At 41.7% G+C, this 24,589-nt stretch overlaps 1 protein-coding gene and 1 pseudogene across 2 annotated transcripts in view; one reads left to right on the top strand and one right to left on the bottom strand.

The window, feature by feature from the left end:
• LOC116463396 (schwannomin-interacting protein 1) overlaps positions 1-24,589 on the top strand; it is a 131,347-nt gene that overhangs the window by 32,656 nt on the left and 74,102 nt on the right. The window lies entirely within an intron of this gene.
• Positions 11,466-11,621, bottom strand: LOC116463414 (U2 spliceosomal RNA; annotated as a pseudogene).

Genomic DNA, 24,589 nt, shown 5'->3' with positions numbered 1-24,589 from the left:
ACTAACTGACTTTTCCTGTTATGTCTGGTCTTAAGCTTTCTGTTGCCCAGGAGATCCACATCTACATGTTCAACCTCAAACCCTTCAAATTATTTTTTACATAACGGATTGTGTTTTTTTTGTTTTGTTTTGTAAAATCCTCTAGATTAATAGGAGGCAACAGTACCACTCATTTCTGCAGCATACTATTTATAAGTTGGTAAGGTTGTTGCATGCTTTTGAACTTAAATATTTATTTTGTCCCTCTTGGTAACAGTATCTAGCACATCATTGTAAAACTTGATTTTATTGGACGCCCTTTAGTTTCTCTTAGGTTAAAATGTGGAACTTACACAGTCACTTGTAATTTCCTCAGTCTTACCTTTAGTTTCTTCCTCCAAAGGATTTTTCTTTCTTCCTTTCCATTTTTACTTTAAAATGAATTAAGCATGATACCAACTTCATGCAGTTTCTTATTGTGAAGAACACATTGGTAAGATTGAAATGTTATTAGTCTAATTCTGTGCTATATTTTGAAATAAAATCTTCTGGAACAAATGTAAATCTAATGATTAGAAAATGTCATTTACATTTCTCAAAAAACAAACTTACAAGCAAGCAAATTTAAAGATTTTTTTTTTTTTTTTTTTGAGACAGTGTCTTGCTCTGTTGCCCAGGCTGGAGTGCAGTGGTGTGATCTTGGCTCACTGCAAGCTCCGCCTCCCGGGTTCACACCATTCTCCTGCCTCAGCCTCCCGAGTAGCTGGGACTACAGGCACATGCCACCACGCCCAGCTAATTATTTGTATTTTTAGTAGAGATGGGGTAAGATCTTTAGTTTTTATTTGCAATTCTAGAGTTAGGCAACACCTCATTCTATAGAACACAATGAGTATTCCAATAAGCTGAGCAGAGGAAGTTGACTTTATAGACAGGAAAGGGTGGAGGAAAGCAGGAAGAGGGAGCAGAAAATTGATTGTTTCAGTTACTTTCTTTGCAAAGGTTAAAGCAGAGGGGGCTTCCTTATGCCAGCTACAAATGGCCTGTTTGATAATTTGGCTGTTATCTTTCTCTGCTGGTTTCTTGAAAGGTCAGATGAACAACTTAGTTTCAACTTGATGGCATGGAACTTCAGCATGAATAACTCTATTTTGGTTTTGGTCCGTTGGGCCTAATACAGGAGCTCAGTTCAAACCAATGGCCTCCTATAAATCTTATATAACAATTAGTATTACACAAACTGGAAAGTTGGCTTTGTGGAATAAGAGCAGGTTTTGGAAACAGCTGGACTGGATCTTAATCTTTTCTGTTTCTCCTAGCTGTGTGACCTTGAGCAAATTACTTGACATCTCTGTGCCTTAATTTTGACATCTGTAAAATGGGAGTATTAGTACTACTTAACTTCACAGGCTTTTTAGGAGGATTAAATGGCAATGTGTGTACCTGGCTCATAATTACTGTTAGTTATTTTTCCTCATCTTTTTCTTCTTCATTATCATGATTTACTTTGTTTTCATAACAGCCAAACAAGGCTAGGCGCGGTGGCTCATGCCCATAATCCCAGCACTTTGGAAGGCAGAAGCGGGTGGATCACTTGAGGTCAGGAGTTTGAGACCAGCCTGGCCCACATGGTGAAACCCTGTCTCTACTAAAAATGCAAAAATTAGTTGGGTGTGGTAGTGCACACCTGTAATCCCAGCTACTCGGGAGCCTGAGGCACGAGAATCACTTGAACCCAGGAGGCGGAGGTTGCAGTGAGCCGATATCACGCCACTGCACTCCAGCCTGGGCAACAGAGTGAGACTCTGTCTCAAAAAAACAAAAACAAAACAACAACAACAACAACAAAAACAGCCAAACAAGACTTATTTTTCCAGAGGCTTGCTACAGTTTTCTATGCCTAGTTGGCTCTGAACACATGACTAAATCTGAGCTTTTAAATTAGAATAATCATGAGTTAAAACAAAGTGAATTTAAAATTCTTTCCTTATTTCTTGAACTTTTGCTTTTAATGATAGTCGCAAAGCTCCTGGAATTTTCCACCAAGTTATCTTCCACTTGGGGCCTCATGTATGCAAATAAGAGGAGTTGGGTAATAGAGGGAGAGGGAGACACTGAGCAGGGCAATTATTTGACCTACATTCCTTTACTCTGCTGTTCAAGAGGCTTTATTCATATTTGTGTGTGCGGTCCTTTGTAACTGGTTGCAAATTCCATCTCCTCAGACATTCTTTCTTCCTGAGGTAATAGATGTGCGTGCCATTGGGGCACTCAGACACAGGTGTGCTGCCTCGGCTTCTCTGTTAGAAAGGAAAGGCTAAGGCCACTACGCAGCACAGTGAAAAGAAGCCGACTTCAGGGTCCCCAGACTCGCATTTGAATCCTAACCCTGGGCAAATTACTTCACCTCGCTGAGCCTCAACTTCTCTCTCATCTTTGAAATAATGAAGTGGAGGATTACAAAGAGGATGGCACTGAACCTGGCACAAAAAAAATATGTTTATCCAATAAAAGTCTCCTTGCTGCCTTCTTGAGGAGGTGCCAGGGATACAGGTGACCAAGGATACAGGTGTCTTGTCACAAGACGGACAAGCCTGCTGGCCAACCGACAGACAATCCAACAGGTGTAAGTGTGATAATAAGGGAATACGTGGTAGTGGTGAGAACGTATGGAAGACTTAAGCTGAGACCTGATGAGTGAGTTAGGAGCTTGCCACACAGTCTGGTGGGAGTGCAAGAGAGAGCCTGGCACACAGAGAAGTTTCGTAAGGCTATCTAGGACAGGAGGGATGGGTTGGGGCCAGATTAAAAGGGCCTTCTCAGCCTCATTTTAAAATTTGGAATTTATCCTAAGAATAGTGAGAAACTATAGTGAGAAACTTATTGCAGCATTTTAAGTGGAGAAGTGATGCAACAGATTTGGATTCTAGAAAGATAAGGTAGATATTAAATTTGAGGGGTAGCTACACCAATGCCTGGGGTCTAGTTCAATTGGGACCCCCAGTTGAAGTCCTCCAGATGAGAGATGATGGAGGACTGATCTTGGAAGGCTTACCAGGAAGAAGAAAGTAGTGCTTTCATTCATTCACTTATTCCCCACATATTAATTGAGTATCTATTATGTGCCATGCACTAACTTCAAAGGGTATGGTAATGAACAAAACAAAGCCCCTACCTCAGTGGAGCTACATTCAACATAAAACACAGATGAGTCTATGAGTAAATGAATATAAACAAAACATAGATAACACTCTGATTTTATGACCAAGTTGATACCCACCTCCCTGAACCCACCTTTAGAAGGAGAAGTCGAGTGTAATTGAGCAGGTGTTACTCAGGCCTACCTCTCCAATGCACAGAGATCTCTGGGGATATCTCTGACCAGGATAATGCCATACCTGCTCCAGGAACCCTTTTCAGGGCTGCCCCCTCCCTCACTAACAAGTACAGGAAGGGAACCGATTCAAAGCCAGGGTCGGAAACTCAGACACTTAAAGGGGCAGAATATTGTTGTGAGCTTTATGTTACACAGATGGTATCTGGCGCAAGAAGGTGAACTTTGCAACAAGACCATTGGGTCTGAGGAACAGTGACCTCAACAGTAATTGCTGCTCTGTGGCTGCATGACAGTAATTCTCCACATGGGGCCTTTACTGACTGGTGGCCTGTGAGGGTCCTAGTGACATAAGGAAAAGCTAACCATGCTAGATCTTTCTTTTGTTGTTAAGGGCCCATGACCTGCAGTTTCCCTAACTTTCATTTTTATACAGGGCAGAGGTATGTGTGCAAGCTCAGATACCTTAAATTCATATGCCTTTAATACAATCCAGGCAGATTTCTAAATGAGGGATGCTTCCCCACAAATGGATAGTGAAAGTGGGCCAGTCTAAAAGGACCTCCATAGCACTGTGCATGGCCAGCTGTTTGTGGCTGTACCAAAAATGCAGGTCATAGGATTTTTATGTGAAAATTTCTGTATTTAAATGTTGGCAACTAAGTCTGTTTTTTTTTTAAATATGCAGTTTTTAATCATCTATGGGCTGGATTCTTCCTTTATCTTTTCCAAGGCTGCCCTGTAAAAACGTCCACTGCTGGCATCTGCTTTTCTTCCTTTTCACTCCCCAATCCTGGGTCCTTTAGTGTCTCATTACATCAAATAGGAGTGACTCAAATTTAGCCAAAATTTTCTTGAATTTATGGAAAAGCTATATACAAAAGTGAGTTTCTGTATACAAGTATTTTATATCAGGAAGAATTTTCAGTTGGGGATGGTAACAGTTACTGTAAGTAAGATATGGTCATAAATGTTGTTTCTCTAAGGGGAGAAATTTCTGATTTCTAGTCAATTTACAAACCTGTGTTCTAGAACATAAACATTTGTTTGTAAGTAAAAGAAAGAAAGTACATGCAGATGCATTACATCCATACTTATACCCAGTATATATGAGTACATAATATACTTTTCTTGGGAATCATCAGATACTTTTTCCTGGATCAAATGATGAAGACTATTTGAAGTAGAAATGAGAGAAAACCAGTCTATTCTGCATGGACATTTTGTTATCACTTTTATGGTAAGCAGTTCCATAAGCATGTGCCTCTATTTTGGCATTATATAATTTTACATTACTTCTTAAATTAAGTACAAGTTTTGAAAAGGAAAAAAAATAGCCTCCTGTTATAATCAAAATCTTCCACTTTCTAAAAATCAGAGCATCTTCTTTTAAAGGAGTTATTTATTCAATAAAAAATAATTCTATATTTCTATATACCTTACAATTTTGTAAAATTCTGGTACACACAGTATCCTTATAATCACTTTTTCTTTCTATTTATATCCTTAAAAACATCTGTAGGGGGTAGGAAAAAACCCAGATTTTAATGAAATCATAAAAACAAAGAACTTGATGCAGCCCCCAGCACCTGCTAACCATACAATGTGTTTACAGTTGTTATTGCTACAATTAATAATATCACTATTGTCGTTATAAGCATGATTGACAGTTGAAGACACTAAGTCTTAAGGAAGTTAAGGCCACCATGGTTATAAAATTAGTAAATTTTAGAGACTAAAACTTATTAAATCACAGGTCTATGGACTTAAAATCCATAACCTTTCATTTATACCAATAAAAAACAAAAGAACAAAGAGGGCCTTTTGTTATTGTACACCTTTGTGTGTTGGGTGTATTGTCCATATTAGCTTATTTATTTGTTTTTATTTTTTGGCAAGTACTGTATGAGGTTTCATTTTATAGATAAAGAAACTGAAAAAGAGGTTAAGTCACTTACCAAGGTCACATTGCAAGTAAATGGCAAAGCCAAAAAAATGCTCCTATGTCTGAATGCCAAGGCTCCTGATCTCCTTCTAGAGTACATTGTATCTAATTGATAGTTGCAAGTAACCAGTATTTTACTTTTAATTGATAGTAGGCATTTAAGAGGTGTGTGTCACTTGCAACTAGAGCAAATTTTCTTCATTTCATAAAATTGCCAACTACAGTAGAAGAAAGCAGTCATCTTCAATAGGTAGGGTTTTCTGTAAAATTAACAAAAGGGTTTTGTGCCTGATTTAAAAAAAAAATTCTATTTCTTTCCATGTCTGAGAGGTGACCTTTCTGATGTTATACTGTGGGTGGAATTCATTCTGGAGGATGTGAGTGGGATTTTGGGAGTATGATGGGAATGACTGATGAATCCATACTCCATTTGTAAGTGGCTTGTCATGTGATGATGAATAGAGAAAACATAAACAGTGGATATAGCAAAGTATCAGTTTGGATTAGGTTTAGGTGTAAGTGACAGAAAACCTAAAATGCCAGGACTTCAGAAAGGATAGTAGTTTATTTCTCATGCATGTAAAAGAAGTGTGGAGGTCAGGAGTCTAAGGCAGGTTTAAGATGACTGAAGGTTTTTTTCTTTTTTCAATCCTGCTCATCCTCAATACATGGCTTTCTGCCTCATGGTCCAAGTTGGGTGCTTAAACACCTGCTATTGTGTTGTAATTGACTGTAGGAAGGAGAAAGGGAAGAAGAAGAACACATCTCCTTTCCTTTAAGGACACGTCCCAGAAGTCACACGTGACACCTCTGCTTAAATTCACTTAGCCAGAATTTAGTCACATGGTTGTGACCTCACACACATGCTGCAAGAGAGGCTGGAGAATGTATTCTTATCCTAAGCATCCATATGCCCAGCTAAAAGGTGTGTGTGTGTGTGTGTGTGTGTGTGTGTGTGTGTGTGTTGCAAAGGGCAGGAGGAGTTCTATCAATAAGGAAAAAGGAGACAATATATTGGGGAAAGACTAATAAAGTCTCCCATAGAAAGAATCAATGAAAACGAGTTAACCATGCAACATAGAAAGATCACCTCCATTCAAGCCTCTGTTCCAGAATACCTACCAAGTCCTTTGCTTAGGATAGGAATTCTAGAACAGATGAGTGGGTGTAAGTCCTAAACTTTAACTCTGAACACCTGTTTTTGAGTGAATGATAAAAATTGTTAAGAGCCCACATCTTTAAAAAGAAAGGCAAAGATAACCATAACCTTTATTTTTTTGAGCAGCTCCTTTGCACACTGCTTCACTACAAATCAGACCTACCTAAGGAATTAGATCATTCACTAAGTCCAGACCTGCAGTTACTTCAGAAGCTTGTGACTTCCATTAGAAAGTCTGAACTCTCTAATGTAGATACAGACCCTGCATGTGGGGGTTGAATTTCGAAGTTCTTGTACTGCTTTCATTGGCATGCACCCAGGGAAGTATATGTATACGTTGGGAATGTTTAGGGAGCTGGCTACTTCTCTGTTTTCTTCTGTCACAGCGTTCCTTCGTCCAGGGGAATACTGAAATAATAATTCTAGCAACAATTTTTTAAATGCCAAACCAATTACGTGTATATTTCACTTAAGCTTCAGAGCAACCTGAATGGTAGGCTTTATCCATTCCCATTTTACAGATGTAGAAGCTCAGAAACAAAGTCACACAACTAGTAAGGAGATGTGCCAAGATTTAAACTTAGATCTGTTGGACTCCCAAATCTATACCCTGCATCATGATGACCTCACACCTTTGAAAAATACTACAATGACCGCTTTGATGTTTCTTTTTTGTACAATGATCTAAGGAAAGTAGAGATGTCGAGTCAACTTTCCCTGGTCCCTGCGGTTGTAATAGGGCTCCCTTTACCCTCTCAGTGATTCTTTACTGAGTTAGAGGTAAAACCCCACAATGAACTATAGGAAATCCCACTCTTTTAGAGCTCTGAGTATTTAGAGACTGATTTGGGCTGAGCAGGTGAGGGAGATTGGTAGCAGGGAGCTGGAACTGGAGGCCTGTTCTGTCAGTTCATTACTTTCAAAGGTCTGTTGCAGGGAGCCTCCTTGTCCTCCCAGTGTAAGGAAATATAACTGTGATCAATACATTTCCAAAAAATATATCTCCACTACTAAGGACATGGTAAGGAAATGGAACAACTTAATAAAAAGGGCTTCTCAGCCAACTGGAAAAGAGGCAGGCCGTGAGTATGAGTATACAATGTCTTCCTCAGTTTTTCTTCCCCAGTTAAGCATTCTGGGTCCCCTCCCTCTCATTTATTTACTGCTGTGGTGTCTGCAGGGTAGGGTGAGCTGGCATAAAGTTTAATAAGTAGTAGCTTGCAGATCACTTGCTACCACATTTTCCAAAGCTTGCTGGTAGTTGCTGCCTTTATCCCCTCGGTGTATACTTGAGATGCCTTCAGTCAGATAAAAATCATGGAAAACCAAACTCACCTGGCTTCACAGTGATGAGATTGGTTGGCTCCTGGTTAGGAAAGGCTTCAGAATGTGTTTGTTTCATTGACTCAATGGGGCATCACCAGGAATGCTGTTCATTTTTTTTCTTTAAACTTCTCTGCTCTGTTTTCTGCAGTCAGTTTCATTTACAGCTATCTTCCCACACCTTCCAGTTGCCAAATGATTTTCCTTTCCAGGGCTTTGAGTTTATTCATCACTGTCTAGGGAGAGGGAGAAAAAGAAATGGTCACTTCCAAGAACTCTCTCAAAAGAGCCAGAAACTATTTTCCCAGTCATTCTCAGCAGATTTCTCCTCAATCTCATTGGCCCAAATAGGGTGTTGTGTTTATCCTTGAACCCATAAGTGGAGCCAGGGGATGGGATAATGAGCCACAAGCCCTACCACCTGATCAACTTCCCCCAAGCACCTGGACTTTGCAGGAGGAATTGAAGGTGCTCAAATAAAAGTTAAGGTAGTTACTAAAAGAAGGAGAGTGGTGTTGGAAGAGCAATTACAGTGCCTATTAGACTCCCGCTGTTCTGAGAATAGCTCCAACCCACTCCCAGCAGCACCCAAGGAACTGGGGCTCTTAGCCTGACTCACAACTCTTGGAAGCTGCTGACCCCTAGTGTCTGAGGAAAGCATCGGCTCTAGAATCCAGAGGCATGGGTTTACCTCTCATGAGAATCACAGCGGCTGTGACACACACACACACAAGGAGGTTGTAAGCGAATTAAAACTTCTAGAAGTACTTTAATGAATAAGTGAGTTTAATTGAAAGTCTTCCAAAGACATTCTAAGACTTAGGCCTCCCTCACCTTGCTGATCAGCAACCTCAGAACACTCTCTGTAGTCCTTCTCACACCTGTAAATTGTCATCCACAGTGTGTCTTTCTCTCTAGACAGAGGGTGTGCTTTTTGAGGGTGGGGCCTAAGTGCAAAACACCCAGCTCCTCACCTTGAACTCCTGCATGCTTAGTAAACACTTGTATGAGTAAACGAAACACCCAACTGTTGTTCAGCTCTCCTCTCCTCTCCTCTTCCATAGCCATGGCTTTCTCTTATAAGTATCAGCTCTACCAGCCTAATTGTACTACTTTTTTTTTTTTTTTTTTTTGAGAGGGAGGCTCACTCTGTCACCCAGGTGGAATGCAGTGGAGCAATCTCGGCTCACTGCAACATCCGCCTCCCAGGTTCAAGCAATTCTCCTGCCTCAGCGTCCCGAGTAGCTGGGACTCCAGGTGCCTGCCACCCACACGCAGCTAATTTTTGTATTTTTAGTACAGATGGGGTTTCACCAAGTTGGCCAGGCTAGTGTCAAACTCCTGACCTCAGGTGATCCACCCGCCTTGGCCTCCCAAAGTGCTGAATTACAGGCGTGAGCCACCGCGCCTTTCCAGTTGTATTCCTAATAAGACAACTAAGCAATCAATTGTGTTTTGAAGCTGCATGTTATACAAATGGGAAAATATTCCAACAACCCCAAATACACATCTAAGCAGCTGCTTTTGTGTTGTGGAATACCCACTATCTGGTCAGCAGAGAAAGCAGAATTTTTTATTATAAGCAGATCAACATTGCTACTGTGAATTCTTTGAGCAGTAGGCAAAGCTGTGTTAGAACGGGTTCTTCTTTGGTCTGTACGTGGCGGGTAACAGGACTTCTCCTGTGCTTCATGATTTGGGTTAGGAAGAGAGAGGAAAGGCAACAACATGGTAATTATAATATAGAATGACTCAAGACAAGAAAGAATAGGTTTTTGTTTTGTTTTGCTCTTACTTGACTTGTAATTCAAGCGTGAAATGTGGCAGCTTTCAGGATTGGAGAAACTTTGCACAAACCCAATATTAGAATTTAACTGCCATTAGCTGTGGAGGGCACCAAAGGACAGAGAGGATTTCTCAATGTGGGAGCTGAGGGCAAGTTCTGGGGAACAGTGGCAGCCATAGCTGTAGAAATCCTGACAGCTGTTCAGTCTTGGCAGGTAGGGCTGCTGCTCACTGGAGAAGCTGCGGGGCTTCCTGGGCAGGGCCCTCCGCTCGCGTGGTGCCTGTAAGACCTGCTCTGGAGTGGAGGCATGCACCATCTTTCTTTTCCCCTTTTCACAGGGGAGGAGAAAAATGGGCAGATGAGTATCATGGCGGTCAGGTAGGTCATGGGATAGGGAAAAAAAAATCAATCATTGAGAAAGAGTGACTGGAAAACCACATTGTAACATTGTGCCCAGATGTATTGTATCAGTTTTGCCAGCCTGCACTTGTCTCTTAATTATGTAAACTAAATGCCGTGTGTTATCAAGATTGTCATTATTACAGTTTTGTTACTTTGTAGAGAATAAAGATAGATACTAAATATTGGTTCTACATTTCAGTTGACAAATTTCACAATTTTGCTTCAGAGTCCTTCTTTGGGATAGATCGCATTCTTGCAGAAACAAGGATTTTGTTCAGTCAGTGTTTAACAGAGACTTTTAAAAGCTACTGAAGTTGCAAACCACTTAAGAGTTGTAAGTCTATCACAGTCCACCCACTTGAACAGTCCCGTTTAAACCTGTATTTGTGCTTTGGGGAGAAAGTGATGGAAGAGGCTCCACGCTGGCTTATGCTGGCTTAGTCACACTGATGTATGAATAAACGGGCAAGTAATGGATGACCTGGGGTTCATGCCAGCCAACCCACCTGCACACCTGCTTTCACAAGCACTTGACAAGGCACCTACCTTTCTTAATGTGCCAGGTACATAATCTCTCTGATTCTGTAAAAATATTAGCTATTAGGATAATTCCAAAACTTTGGGTACAAAGATAAGAGTATTTTTAGAATTTTGTTCTCCATGTGTTAATTTTATCTTCAGAAGTTTTGTTTGTTTTGCTCCCTCTGCCCCACATCATAATTTGTGTGTGTGTTTGTGTGTGTGTGCTGAATAGATGATCTCTAAGTAGGAAAATTCTCTTGGGAAAAATTCTCAGCATGAGAAATGTGGGGAAAATACAGCTGGACAGCTGTTTAGTTTTGCCAAGAAAAAAATGAGGACTTGTTCTTTGCTGGTGCATGAGACAGGGCTGTGTCACTGCAGTGTGAGTTGTGAAGGTGAGAAGCAAACGCACAGGCAGGTGTTTACACCTGCTGCCTTCTTAAGTCCTCCCAATAACCCTGTAAGGCAGGTACTACTTCTCTTGTACAGAGGAGGAAACTGAGGCCTAGCTAAGTTATGCAATGTGCCCAAAGCATAGCTAAACACTGTAGCCAATTGTTAAATCCAGACATTTCTAACTCAAGAGCCCTGTTCTTCTTACTATATCAAATGGCTCAGCCCTCAAGTTGTTGTCTTAGAAATGAAAATACAAACAAGGAACATTTGTTCAGCTTAGTGTTTCTCAACAGAGTAAGAGATAGCTTCTCTGGAGCCCCCGTGCTTTCACTAAAAATTTAATTGTTTTGTTTTTATTTTGATAAGAACCCATTAATATTAAGCATATTCTGGTTCATCACCTTATAAGCAAGGACTGCTCTATGATATGAGTAATGCTGGTTCTATCTGTGTTTACATTTGACACCAAAAAGTGTTTCTCAGCCCCCAGAGATTTCAAGCTACTTTACCCAATATCCATTCTTCCCATCTACCTTACTAACAGAACCCTAATTTGACTGGAATCAGCAATAGTCCTATGCTTCTCAGACTCCTTTGCAGTTACAAATGTTCATGTGACAAGGTTTTAGCTCATGATATCTGAGCTATTAGATGGGGCTTCCCAGAAAGATCCTTAAAAGTGGCTGACTTTTAAGATAGATAGAGGACATATCAGGTATTAAGCTGGTAAGAGCAGGTGCTACATTTGATCTCAGACAAAAGGTCAAGAAGCAATGGTCAATGTCTTTCTCACTCTCCAGTCTTTCTCCTCATCTAGCCAGGAAGGAAGTTGAGATATGACCATGAGGGCAAGAACACATACTAGCAGTGGTGGAGGCGAAGATATAAGGAGTCTGGGTCTCTAAAGACTACAAAAAACCCTTCATTATACCAGCCCAGGGTGTGACTGTCTGCAGACACTTCATTATATACAAAAAATAAGCTAATTACCCCCCTCTACTAAAAATACAAAATTAGCTGGGCGTATTGGCACATGCCTGTAATTCCAGGTACTCGGGAGGCTGAGGCAGGAGAATCACATGAACCTGGGAGACAGAGGTTGCAGCAAGCCGAGATGGTGCCATTGCACTCTAGCCTGGGCAAGAGTGAAACTCTATCTCAAAAAAAGAAAAGCTTTTTTTAAAATTTCTTTCTTTCTTTTTTTTTTTCTTATTATACTTTAAATTCCAGGGTGCATGTGCACAACGTCCAGGTTTGTTACATGTGTATATATGTGCCATGTTGGTTTTCTGCATCCATCAACTCATCATTTACATTAGGTATTCTCCTAATGCTATCCCTCCCCTAGCCCCCCACCCACCCTGACAGGCCCCAGTGTGTGATGTTCCCTGCCCTGTGTCCATGTGTTCTCATTGTTCAACTACCACTGATGAGTGAGAACAAGCAGTGTTTAGTTTTCTGTCCTTGTGATAGTTTGCTTAGAATGATGGTTTCAAGCTTCATCCATGTCCCTGCAAAGGACATGAACTCATCCTTTTTTATGGCTGCATAGTATTCCATGGTGTATATATGCCACATTTTCTTAATCCAGTCTATCATTGATGGACATTTGGGTTGGTTCCAAGTCTTTGCTATTGTGAATAGTGCCACGATAAACATATGTGTGCATTTGTAGTAGCATGATTTATAATCCTTTGGGTATATACACAGTAGTGGGATGGCTGGGTCAAATGGTATTTCCAGTTCTAGATCCTTGAGGAATTGCCACATTGTCTTCCACAATGGTTGAACTAATTTACGTTCCCACCATCAGGTGAGCCAAGATGGCGTCATTGCAATCCAGCCTGGGCAACAAGAGCAAAACTCCATCTCAAAAAAAATAAAAATAAAAAAGAAGCTAATTTTTAAAACAGCTTTATTAACATATGATTTATAGCCAGGTGCAGTGGCTCATGCCTGTAATCCTAGCACTTTGGGAAGCCAAGGCAGGTGGATCATTTGAGCCCAGGAGTTCGAGACCAGCCTGGGCAATGTGGCGAAACCCTGTCTCTACAAAAAATACAAAAATTAGCTGGGGCGTGGTGGCACGCAAATGTAGTCCCAGCTATTTGGGAGGCTGAAGCAGGAGTATCGCTTGAGCCCAGAAGGCGTAGGTTGCAGTCAGCCGAGATTGCGCCACTGAGCTCCGGCCTGGGTGGCAGAATGAAACCCTGTCAAGAAAATAAACCAAAGGGATATAATTTACATACCATAAAATTCACCTGGGTTTTTTTGTTGTTGTTGTTGTTTTGAGATGGAGTCTCGCACTGTCGCCCAGGCTGGAGTGCAGTGGCACGATCTCAGCTCACTGCAACCACCACCTCCTGGGTTCAAGAGATTCTCCTGCCTCAGCCTCCCGAGTAGCTGGGATTACAGGCATGTGCCACCACGCCCAGCTAATTTTTTGTATTTTTAATAGAGAGGGGGTTTCACTATGTTGGCCAGGCTAGTCTTGAACTCCTGACCTCGTGATCTGCCCACCTCGGCCTCCCAAAGTGCTGGGATTATAGGCATGAGCCACCACACCCGGCCTCAAGTTCACCGGTTTTAAATGTACAGTGATTTTTAGTAAGCATAGTTTTATGCAAACATCCCCACAACCAAATCTAGAACCTTTCTGTTATTCCCAAAACATTCCTCTTGCTCATTGGCAATCTGTCCTCATTCCTACTACCAGGCCAAGGCAACCACTGATCCACTGTCTTTATAAATCTGCCTTTTCTGAACATTTCATATAAATGGGATCATAGAATATGCAATCTTTTACATCTGGCTTCTTTCACTTAACATATTGTTTTTGATAGTCTTCCGTGCTGTAGCACATAACAGTAGTTCCTTCTTGTTGCTGAATAATATTCTATTGTATGGCTGTATTATCTTTTGGTTGTCTGTTTACCAGTTGATGGACATGTGGATTGTTTTCACTTTTTAGACCTTATGAATAATGTTGCATGAATACATATACGTCTTTGTATAGATGTATGTTTCCATTTCTCTTGGGTAGATTCTCAGGAGAGGAATTGCAAGATCATATGGTAAATTTATCTTTCATTTTATAAGAAACTGCCAAACTGTTTTCCAAAGTAAGCACACTATCTTATATTCCCATCGGCAATGTATGAGGCTTATGGTTTTTTCATATTCTTATCAAAAATTATTTTGTCTTTTTATTATATTCCTTCTACTGAGCATGAAGTATAATAGCATCTCCTTGTAGTTTTAATTTTCATTTACCTCATGACTAATGATGTTGAGCACCTTTTCAAATGCTTATTAGCCATTCATATTTCTTTGGTGAAATACCTATTCAACTGTTGCCCATTTTTAATTGGCTTGTCTTATTATTAACTTACAAGTGATTTTTATATATTCTGGATACAAATCCTTTACTAGAAATAGTATTTGTGTGTATTTTCTCCCAGACTGTGGCTTGCTTTTCATTTTCTTACTGATGTTTCTTGAAGCACAAAAGTTTTTAATTTTGATGAAGTCAATTTTTTGTTTTTCCTTTCATGGATTATGCTTTTGCTGTTGCGTTTAAGAACTCTTTGTCTAACTTAAGGTTGCAAAGATCTTCTGCTTTCTTCTACAAGTTTTATAGTTTTAGCTTTTACACTTGGCATATGATTCATTTTGAGTTCATTTTTGTGTATAGTATGAGGTATCTAAATTCATCTTTCTGCATGCAGATATCCAGTTGTCCCAGCACCATCTGTTGAAAAGACTGTCATTTCCCCATTGAATTACCTTGGCACCTTTGTCAAAAATCAATGGACTATAAATGTAAAGTTTTATTTCTAGACTCTCAATTCTGTTCCATTGATCTATATGTCTACCCTTATGCCAGTACCACACAGTCTTAATTAATGTAGCTTTATAGTAAGTTTTAAAATTGGGAAGTCTAAGTTTTCCAACTTTGTTCTTTTTTAAGATTGTTTTGGCTTTTCTAGGTCCTTTGCATTTCCATATACATTTTAGGATCAGCTTGTCAATTCGTGCCCAAAAGCCTGCTGGAATTTTTATAGGAATTATGTTGAATCTATAGATCATGTTGAGGGGCATTGCTATTTTAATAATACTGAGTCTTCCAATTCCTTTATTTAGATCTTTCTTGTTATAATTTCTCTTAGCAATGTTTTGTAGGTTTTTTTTTTGGGGCAGAATCTCACGCTGTTGCCCAGGCTGAAGTGCAGTGGTGTGATCTCAGCTCACTGTAACCCTGCCTCCCAGGCTCAAGTGATTCTCGTGTCTCAGCCTCCTGAGTAGCTGGGATCACAGGCATGTGCTACCATGCCTGGCTAATTTTTGTATTTTTAGTAGAGACGGGGTTTCACCATGTTGGCCAGGCTGGTCTCGAACTACTGGCCTCAAGCGATCCACCCACTTTGGCCTCCGAAAGTGCTGGGATTACAGGTGTGAGCCATCGTGCCCAGCCTGTAGTTTTCAGTGTATAAGTCTTGCACTTCTTTTGTTCCTAATTTTTCAAGTCACTGTTATATGGACTTTCTGATACAGAAGGCCAAATTGAACTCATGATACATATTCTTATCGCCAAATAAAATGGAAAATTTAAACAAGTGGAGGTGTACTTAATAAACATAAATGATATTTCTATGTTAAGGCCAAATGGTGCATTGTGTAACTGAGCAGTTTCACAGTGGAAACAATGGAGAAAACCGAATTATTACATGGCATGTATATCCAGTCCAAAAGAACCTTGTCCTTACAGTCAGTACCGTATGTATATAAGCCAATAAAACAACATCACATGGCACAATAATCAGTATTGTTAATTGAAATTAATTGTATTCTATTTTTGTTTATATTTTGTAAATTCACTTGGATTTGTATAAGTGTTGTTAGCAAAAGGAATTTACACCTAGTTTTACATGTATTGGCTCAATATTTTTTTCCTTTAATAGGTGTTGTCTTAGTTCATTTTCTGTTGCCATAACCGAATACCTGAGAGACCGGGTAATTTATAAGGAAAAGAGGTTTGTCTGATTCACAATTCCAGAGGCTGGGAAGTCCAAGAAGCACGGTGCTGGCATCTTCTCAGCTTCAGGTGAGGGCTTTGTACTGTATCACAACATGGCAGAGAAAGGCCGAGAACCAGAAGGGAAAGCAGGAGTGTATAGAAAGGGACAAAACATGAGAGGCAGCCTTGCTTTATAACAGCCTGCTCTCTCAGTGACTAAGAGGTGGCATTAATCCCTTTCTGAGGGTGGATTCCTCAACCAAATGCCTCTTAAAGGTTCCACCACCTCTCAACACCATTACGTTGGGGACCAAGCTTCAACATGAGTTTTGGAGGGAGCTGACCATATTCAAACCATAGCAGTTATCTATTTTGTACTCACTATTGTGAAACACTGGCTCTAGTTTTTTTTTTACTTTACAAAGCATTTTCAATTCACCATCTTATTATTCTCACAGTAACACTGGAGCTTGGGTAAAATAGGCCTTTTTAAAATTCCCATATTGTAAATCATGAAACTAAGATTCACAGAAATTAAGTGATGTTTGTAATTGTATACATCCATAAGTGGCAGTTCTGTGATTGCTGAGTGCAGTAGCTCACACCTGTAACCCCAGCACTTAGGAAGGATCTCTTGAGCCTAGGAGGCAGGAGGATCTCCTAAGCCCAGGAGTTTGAGACCAGCCTGGGCAACCTGGGGAGACCCCGTCTCTACAAAGGTTTAAAAATTTGCCAGGTGTGGTGTGCGCCTGTGGTCCCAGCTACTCAGGAGGCTGAGGTGGGAGGATCACTTGAGGCCAGGAGTTCGAGGCTGCACTGAGGAGCGATCACACCACTGCACTCCAGCCTGGGCAACAGAGTGAGATGCTATCTCAAAAAAAAAAAAAAAAGAAGAAGAAGAAGTAAAATTAGGAGTTCAGGCTCCAAATCTCTTACTCTTTCCTCTATATCCATATTGATTATTGATCACTTCCTTAAACCCTGCTAGGATACAAGAGAAATATAAAACTTTTGGAAAGCTTTATAGGTACCAAGATAAAACTAATATGAAGCGTAGTAAAGCTAGGGTTAATATAATGGAGGCCACAGCCCAGACTCTAGATTCTAGCAGCATCTATAGAAAACAGACAACTATCCAGACCTGAGAGTTGACTGGGAAGCACGCCCTGAGCAATGCAGAACATGCTGTCAGGCAGCCCAGATCTACAGCACTCCCTCCACCTGCTTCCAGGAGGGAAGGACTTCCTTCTTCAGCTGCTGGTAATGTTGGCAGCTGACAGTGCTCAGCTGAGACCCTCTTTGGGATTGCCTGTGGCTGAGGAGAACTAGGATGCCCAAGGTAGGAGCAGTAGCAACCCATATCCAAAGACAGGTTAATGCTGGGACGTGAAGTCCTGGTCCTTTCACCCGGCTTGGATCCAGTTCGAAGGCCCAGCCCCGTTGCAGAGCATCCTCCTGGATCAGTCAGGCTTTTGTTTGCAGCTGCATCAGAATTCAACCTCTCCCTCTGCCCTGTCTTACTGCCTGTATTCCCTCACAGGTGTTGCCCCAGAGCACTCTGAATACACTTCCTGCCTGTAAATCTCTACCAGAGAGTCAGCTTCCTGCACCCAATGATCTATAAGGTTTCTAGGCAACAGGAAATGCCCTAAAGGCCAGAATTCCTCTCGTGGGTATAGCAGAGAGTAAACAGAGTAGAGTTTTATAGTGGCAACAAAAGAAAAGGGGAATGGTGGTGGACTTTGAAAGACAGGATGAGCTGTCAGCCCTGATGGGGACCCCCCAGAAAGCTGTAGCTGGCCCATGTGCTGCACAGTTTGCCGAGTAGGGATACTGCCGGGCCCCCGATGTTCTGTTTGTAAAGTGGGTATGTAGCCCAGGTATCAGCTCTCATCTTCACTGCTAACCGTCCTCTTCAGCTGCAGTCCTATGAATTGAGCCCTGAAGCTGGAACCGGAAGATCTGATTTTTAGATCTCCCATGCCAATTTTGTGGCTTTCTGATTCTAGATGTTGTATTTGTCGTTTGAAAAATGGGTATGTTTTGAGGATCGAAATGATCCTAATTTCAGGGGCTCTTCATGAGTGTCATGTGACAGGAGGATTTCATGGCCAAGTAAGTCTGGGTGACACTAGGCCAAACTAAGTTTAATTGATTTCTGAGGATTTCTCAGTCTTTTATATGTTGCTTTTCCTTCTGAGTTCCTTAAGGAGGGGGTGTAATCCAAATCATCTGAACCCATCAGGAAGACTTCTTGCTGCAGACACCCTCCATGGAGCATTAATAAGCCTGGATCTTGCTGGAGTCATATTGAGAAGCCCTGTCCCATCCCATAATGGACAGTTAATAAATTTAAAATTAGACTCTATTGATTACTGTGGTCTGCACTGCCCTAACCTTAAACCAAGTTACGAGTCTCAGAAATATCAGAAGAGTTCCCAGTGATGCGGGCACTCACGATCGATGTGTTTTTGGTTATTTACATTTGGTAAGCTATAATTTACTTCAAGGATACCTCCAAATCTGTGTTCAAGACATGTACGTTTTAAAGAATGTTATTCTCTCAAGCCTTTAGACTGGGGAGAAACGTGGCTTTCCAAGGCATACACTCTCCATTGAAACAGTAGTAGCCATCATGTGTTGGAACTTATAGTTGACACCTTGGGGGGATGAAATGATATATTGAAAAGGACGCCGAAGGTGTGTCTGGGCTGTGGGAATGGGAGTGCTATGATGCATTAGTGATGTCGCCCATTAACAACAGCATTCTCCACCTTCATTTTACACCACAGTTAAGTTTACCGTATATACTCCTTTACCTTTTGAAGCAGTAGGAGAATAAATTATTTAAACCCTCTCAAGTGCAGTGTGTTCAAAAGTAACTCATCATCATCTTCTCCCCTTCTACGCTGGTTCTGTCCACCTCAGATGATGATGGTGGTCTCCAGGAACACACCCGTGATTCCTACGTGGTCTTCATTTCCCATAACCCATCAGCCACCAAGTCTTGCCAATTTACCTTCCAAATGTGTCTCAAATCACTCCCCTTCCCATCCCAGATGCCACCCGCATTCTGCAAACGCTATTAACTCTCACCTCAACCTCAACATAGTCTCTCTGCATCTGGTCCTATTTATTTATTTATTTATTTGACACAGCATCTCACTCTGTCGCCCAGGCAGGAGTGCAGTGGTGCAATCTCAGCTCACTGCAATCTTTGCCTCCCAGGTTCAAGTGAGTCTTCTGCTTCAGCCTCCCGAGTAGTTGTGATTACAGGTGTGTGCCACCACACCAGGCTAATTTTTGTACTTTTAGTAGAGACAGGGTTTCATCATGTCGGCCAGGCTGGTCTTGAACTCCTGACTTGAAGTGATCCACCTGCCTCAGCTTCTCAAAGTGCTGGGATTACAGGTGTAAGCCACTGCGCAGCCTGCCTCTGGTCCTTTTTTAAAATGTATTTTATTTATCCATTTTTGAGATGGGTCTTGCCCTGACAACCAAGCTGAAGTGCAGTGGTGCAGTCATGGCTCACTGCAGCCTCAAACTCCTGGACTCAAGGGATCCTCTTGCTTCAGCTTCCAAAGTAGCTAAGACTACAGGCAAACACCACAGCACCTGGCTTTTTAAAAATTAATTTTTGTAGAGACAGGGGTCTTGCTTTGTTGCCCAGGCTGGTCTCAAACTCTTGGCTTCAAGTGATCCTCCTGCCTCAGCCTCCCAAAATGCTGAGATTACAGAGGGGAGCCAGCCCGGCCTCTGCCTCTGCTCCTGTACTCTTTAAGCCCCTCCCCTAATCTACCTACCTGACTGCCTATTCAAGTGTGTCTCATTCTCAAACACTGTAATGACTCCCTCAGGTTAAAGCCTAACATAAATTCAGCATTTCATAACTCCCGTATCAGCCCTGCTGACCTCTGGTCTCATTTCTTACCACTCCCTTGTCTCTAACAAAACCAGTCTGCTGACCTGCCTAACTCATGCTGTCTCTAGCTTCCATGCCTTTGTTTTTGTGGTACTCTTTGCCTGAAATGTTTTGTCCACTCTGTCTCTTTCTTGCTCAGTTAATTCCTACTCATCACCGAAACGCAGAGCTCAGACATCACCCGCTCCAGAAAATCTTTCCTGACCCCCAGGCTTGATTAGAGCCCTAACCAATTATATATATTCTGCTATAAATAAATAATATAAATATGATATATAGTATAATTCTTTGTTTATGTGTCTATCTTTGCCTTAAGGCTGGGACTGTGTCTTATCTCTGTATTCCTTGAGCCTGTTACCATGCCTGCATTTATCTCAAGCGCTTAATAAATATGCATGGATTAAATGGAGGAATTAAATACCTATGACAAATAAAAGTAAGCTAATAGCAACCCATCAACATCAGAAATATAACCAATACTTAGGTAAAGAATTTTCTTTTGCAGACTAAGAATGATTGCTTTGCATGGCTGGTGAAGTCTGAAGGAGAAAAGCCAGCAATGGGGTGGGGTGGCGGGCTGCTGGTGGCGGGGTTAGGGGGAGGTGCATTGTCAGTGAGAGCAGCACTGAGCAGATTCTAATGACTTCAGTGTGGTATAAAGCAACCTGGACACTGAATTGCATCTGGTTTCCAGTGAAAGAGAACCACTTTGAGTGCTTAGCTGGGTTTAAAGTAGTTTCCTCACTTTGGTATGGCCACTCTGGATGTTTGCCCATATCTGTACCTCTGCAGCTGACTTTTTAAAATGCCTGAACTTTGGCTTGTTTTTCTTCGTGGATTACTAAAAAAAAGAATACCTTCTTCTACTAATTAGATTAAAGTTAACCCATGGGACCCTTTGGCAAAATACTGACTAGATTAATACTTCTTTTCAGCTAGAGTTTTTTTTTGTTTTGTTTTGTTTTGTTTCCGACAACAGAGAAGGAATGGAGTGTAACCTGTTACCTTCTGGTGAAATTCCTCATTGTGCTTTTGTCACTGTATTCTTACTGTGTGCAAGACCTGCCAGTCACAGGCGCTAAGTCTAAGCCTTGGTTTGAACGGCCTTGGGAATAAAGTCGGTTTCCCAGACCCTCCCTAGGGCCCTCATTGTTTTGATTTTCCTTTTTACACATATCCACCTACAGTGTGCTACAGCCCAAAACCCAAACTTCAAAATAAACATGCAGTCCCCTTTCATTTATCCAACGGTGAGACAGGCCATCAGCAGCTGCAGTTAGACTGAAGCCTAGAGGTAGACCCTCAAGTCAGACAACAGCCCTCTGCACAATAATCAGCCAAGGAGCGTTCACAAAGCCTGCATATCTTACACCCAAGCAGGACAGGCGTGTGAATCGAGGAGTAAGCTGTAGTGGTGTGGAAATTTCATGCATCCTCAAATGACGTAGATGAAGAAGGCATTTTATACCAAAGTAGCACCTTCTGTGCTCTTATCATATGGCCCCACAGTGCTGTGCCTAATGCTAAAGTTCTGGGGAGAGAAAGTGGTTGAAAAGCTGTAAACAAATAGTTGGGTAGACTTTAAAGTGGCGACAATAACACTCTGAGATTCAAAGTAGAAAAGAGCAGGCAAAGTGCAGCATTGATCACTTGGAAACCTCCTGACATTTTGTTACCAGCTTCTCTCCCCCACCTCCCCTCTGAGGATTTACTAATCATCTCAGCTTTGTGTCATCCTCGCCAGGAAGGGGCAGTGTGGAGCCATGGTAGAGCACTGCCTGGGAATCTGCAGGGCCAATGGGGCCACCTGCCAGCGGCAGGGCCTTTGTGTGACCGTAGGGAAGCTTGGGGCAGGGAACCACTGCCCCTGCCACCAGCATGCTGTCTGTCATCAGCACCAGGAGCTGTGCCAGGGGCTTTGCACTCCTGATCTTATGCAGCCTTCATACTGCAAGCAGCACTTGCTGGAGCAGGCTGCCCAAGGTCACAGAGCAAAGGTCAGCTGTGTCCAGCATGGAGGCCCTGCTCTAGTCCATGGTCACATCACAGGTCCTTTTCCTTTTTGACAGTATTTGGCTTTTGTAATTAACAAAATTATATATTCCAAGTTCTTAATTTTAATTGAAAAAAATTAACTATATGGTCCTTACCCTCTGTCTTAGTTGTCTATTGCTGTATAAATAATAGTTTACTACAGTTTAACACAACAAACATTTACTGTCTCACAATTTCTGATCATCAGGAATCCCAGAGCTGCTTAGCTGGTGTTTGTGGCACAGAATTTCTCATGACACTTTAGGCAGAATGTACATTGGGGCTGCAGTCATCTGAAAGCTTGACTGGGGCTGCTGGAGGGTCCTCGTCATTCACATGGCTGGAGGCTAGAGCCCTCAATTCCTCACCACATGGCCCTCTCCATGGGCTGTTTGTGTGTTTTCATGGCATGGCAGATAACTTCCCCCAGAGCTGGTGATCAGAGAGAAAGAAAGAGTGTGGGGGCTTGCGGGGGAGAGAGAGAGGAAGAAAGAGATGGATGGATGAAGCTACTGTGCCTCTTTTGACCTAGCCTCTGTGGTAGCAGGTATGTCACTTCTGCTTTTTGTTTCTGTAGAATAAAGTCACTATATCCAGCCCACACTTAAGGGGAAGGGAATTAAGCTGTCCTCTTCAAGGGAAGAGTATCAAAGAATTTAGGGACATATTTTGAAACCACTTACCTTCCCCACCCCATATATGTAAATATTCTGAGGCAAACAAAACAAAACAAAAACAGAAAGAAAAAAGCCCAGCATCACTACTAAAAGTAAATGGCGCTGCTCTTTACCTGCTTGACTGTCACTTGCATGTTCTGGTCACCAGTGGCTCCAGTTAAAAAAACATTTCCCCTTCCCTAAACTGCTTCATAAGGAATGTTTTCACAGCAGAAAAATCTTTACTTTTCAAAGGAATTTATGGGGACTGGAAAGTGTAGAGATAAAAATAGTTTGTCCTCTTGATTAAGCCCTGACTCTAGACCAGGCAGTATATCTAGGACTGACTTCCATTCTTTGTACTGCAGGCCAGTAGCCTAAGGGAAGCCACCAGGTGGCTGAGCTGGTGCCTGGGGCCTTCCACAGATTCTTCTGCAGGTGCTTCCGTCTTCCTGTCACCCTTAGGTGAGGCATAGCCCTCAGAGGATGAGGGTTAGCTCCCAGCTCATTCCTGCATGATATTCCCAACCACAGGCCAGATGGCTCAGGTAACCAGATCTCTGGGAGCAGAGCCAGTTGATCTTGGTTGGGATTGGCCAGATATTTCTGGCAGTTTTTGGGGGGATCACATAGACTTGAATGAAAGCTGTACAAGGTTACAAGGCTTACACACCTGGAAACCAGGAGAACTCTGCTGTTGGCTCTTCCCACCCCTCTGACCAAATTCCTGGTGAACATTCTGAAAAAAGACTTCTATGGCCCCAAAAGAGCAACCCTAAAGTTAATTCTGTAGTTTAGAGTGATTTGGGGGGTAAGGGAGCAGAACCAATTCTAGAATAAAGGTGTTTTTACAACCCACCCCCAACCCCCACAACCCTACCTTAATCAAAATAAGTATTAGGCACTTATTCCACTTAAGGATAAATCAGACACCAAGCCTAAACACTTGAAATTATAATTTCTTCCTGTGAGATGAAATGATTAAAATTTCTACAAATTATGATTACACACAGATCCTTAAAGAAAAATATATATGTATATATTTTCAAATGAGTTTATCAGTATGGTATAGAATATTTTAAAATATTTAACTTTCAGTCTGTCTGAAATGAAATGAATTTTAGTTTATAGGAGTGGGAAGTAAAGTAACTGAAATCTGAAGAAAAGTAAGAAAAGAAGATTGTGGGTACAAGAGTGTTAGGAGTTCAGGGTTGGGAGAGATCAGAAGTTTAGTTTTTAGGCATGATACCTTTAAGATACCTGTTAAATATGCAAGTGGCACTGAGGAGTAGGTGGTTGGATAAAGGAGTCTGGGGTTCAGAAGAAGGTCCAGGCTAGAGGTACAAGTGACTAGCCAAGAGAATGGATGACATTACCCAGGAAGTGAGTTTAAGTTGAGAAGAACTCTAAGGACTGAGCCTTGGATATTGTAGTGTAGTGTTATACGATAGAACTTTCTTCCAAGATGGAAATGTTCTCTATCGTCACTGTCCAGTACAACAGCCACTAGACACATGTGGTTGTTGAGCACTTAAAACATGGCTAGTGCAACTGAGAAACTGAATTTTTAATTTTATTCAGTTTAAATAGCCACATTTAGTTAGTGACTACAGCTCCGGTGCGTAAAAGTAGAAGAAATGGGGGATGAGCAGAGGAGAGGCCTTTAATGAAGGAAAAGAACCAGAGGAGAACATTGTCTTAGAAGCCAGCTATGTTGAACGTTGCTCATAGATCTAGTTATGAGGAAGATTTAGGATGGTGTAGCATGGTGAAGACAAAAGCCTGATTGGAAGGTGTTCAAAGGAGAATAAAGGGGAGAGAGAAATTGTAGACAGCAAGTCTGGACCAGTCTTTCAAGGAGTTTTGTGGTTGTCTAGGAGAGTGTGGGAGTAAACAGACTGGGAAAATGTAGAGAGGGCCAGGCAGTGCCGAGGGCGCGCTTGAGGTTAGTGGTCATGAATTTAAATGAGACCAGTTAGTGTGATCGTACAGTCATCCCCCCTTATCCACGAAGGCACATTCTGCGACCCCCAGTGGATGCCTGAAACCATGGATAGTACTGAACGCAATTGCCATCAACTGAAACATGTTTCTGTTCATGTCTTCAACCCATA

Source organism: Hylobates moloch, unplaced genomic scaffold (assembly GCF_009828535.3).
Source record: "Hylobates moloch isolate HMO894 unplaced genomic scaffold, HMol_V3 SCAFFOLD_35, whole genome shotgun sequence".
Taxonomy (NCBI): Eukaryota; Metazoa; Chordata; class Mammalia; order Primates; family Hylobatidae; genus Hylobates; species Hylobates moloch.
This window is presented reverse-complemented; position numbering and strand designations above follow the sequence as displayed.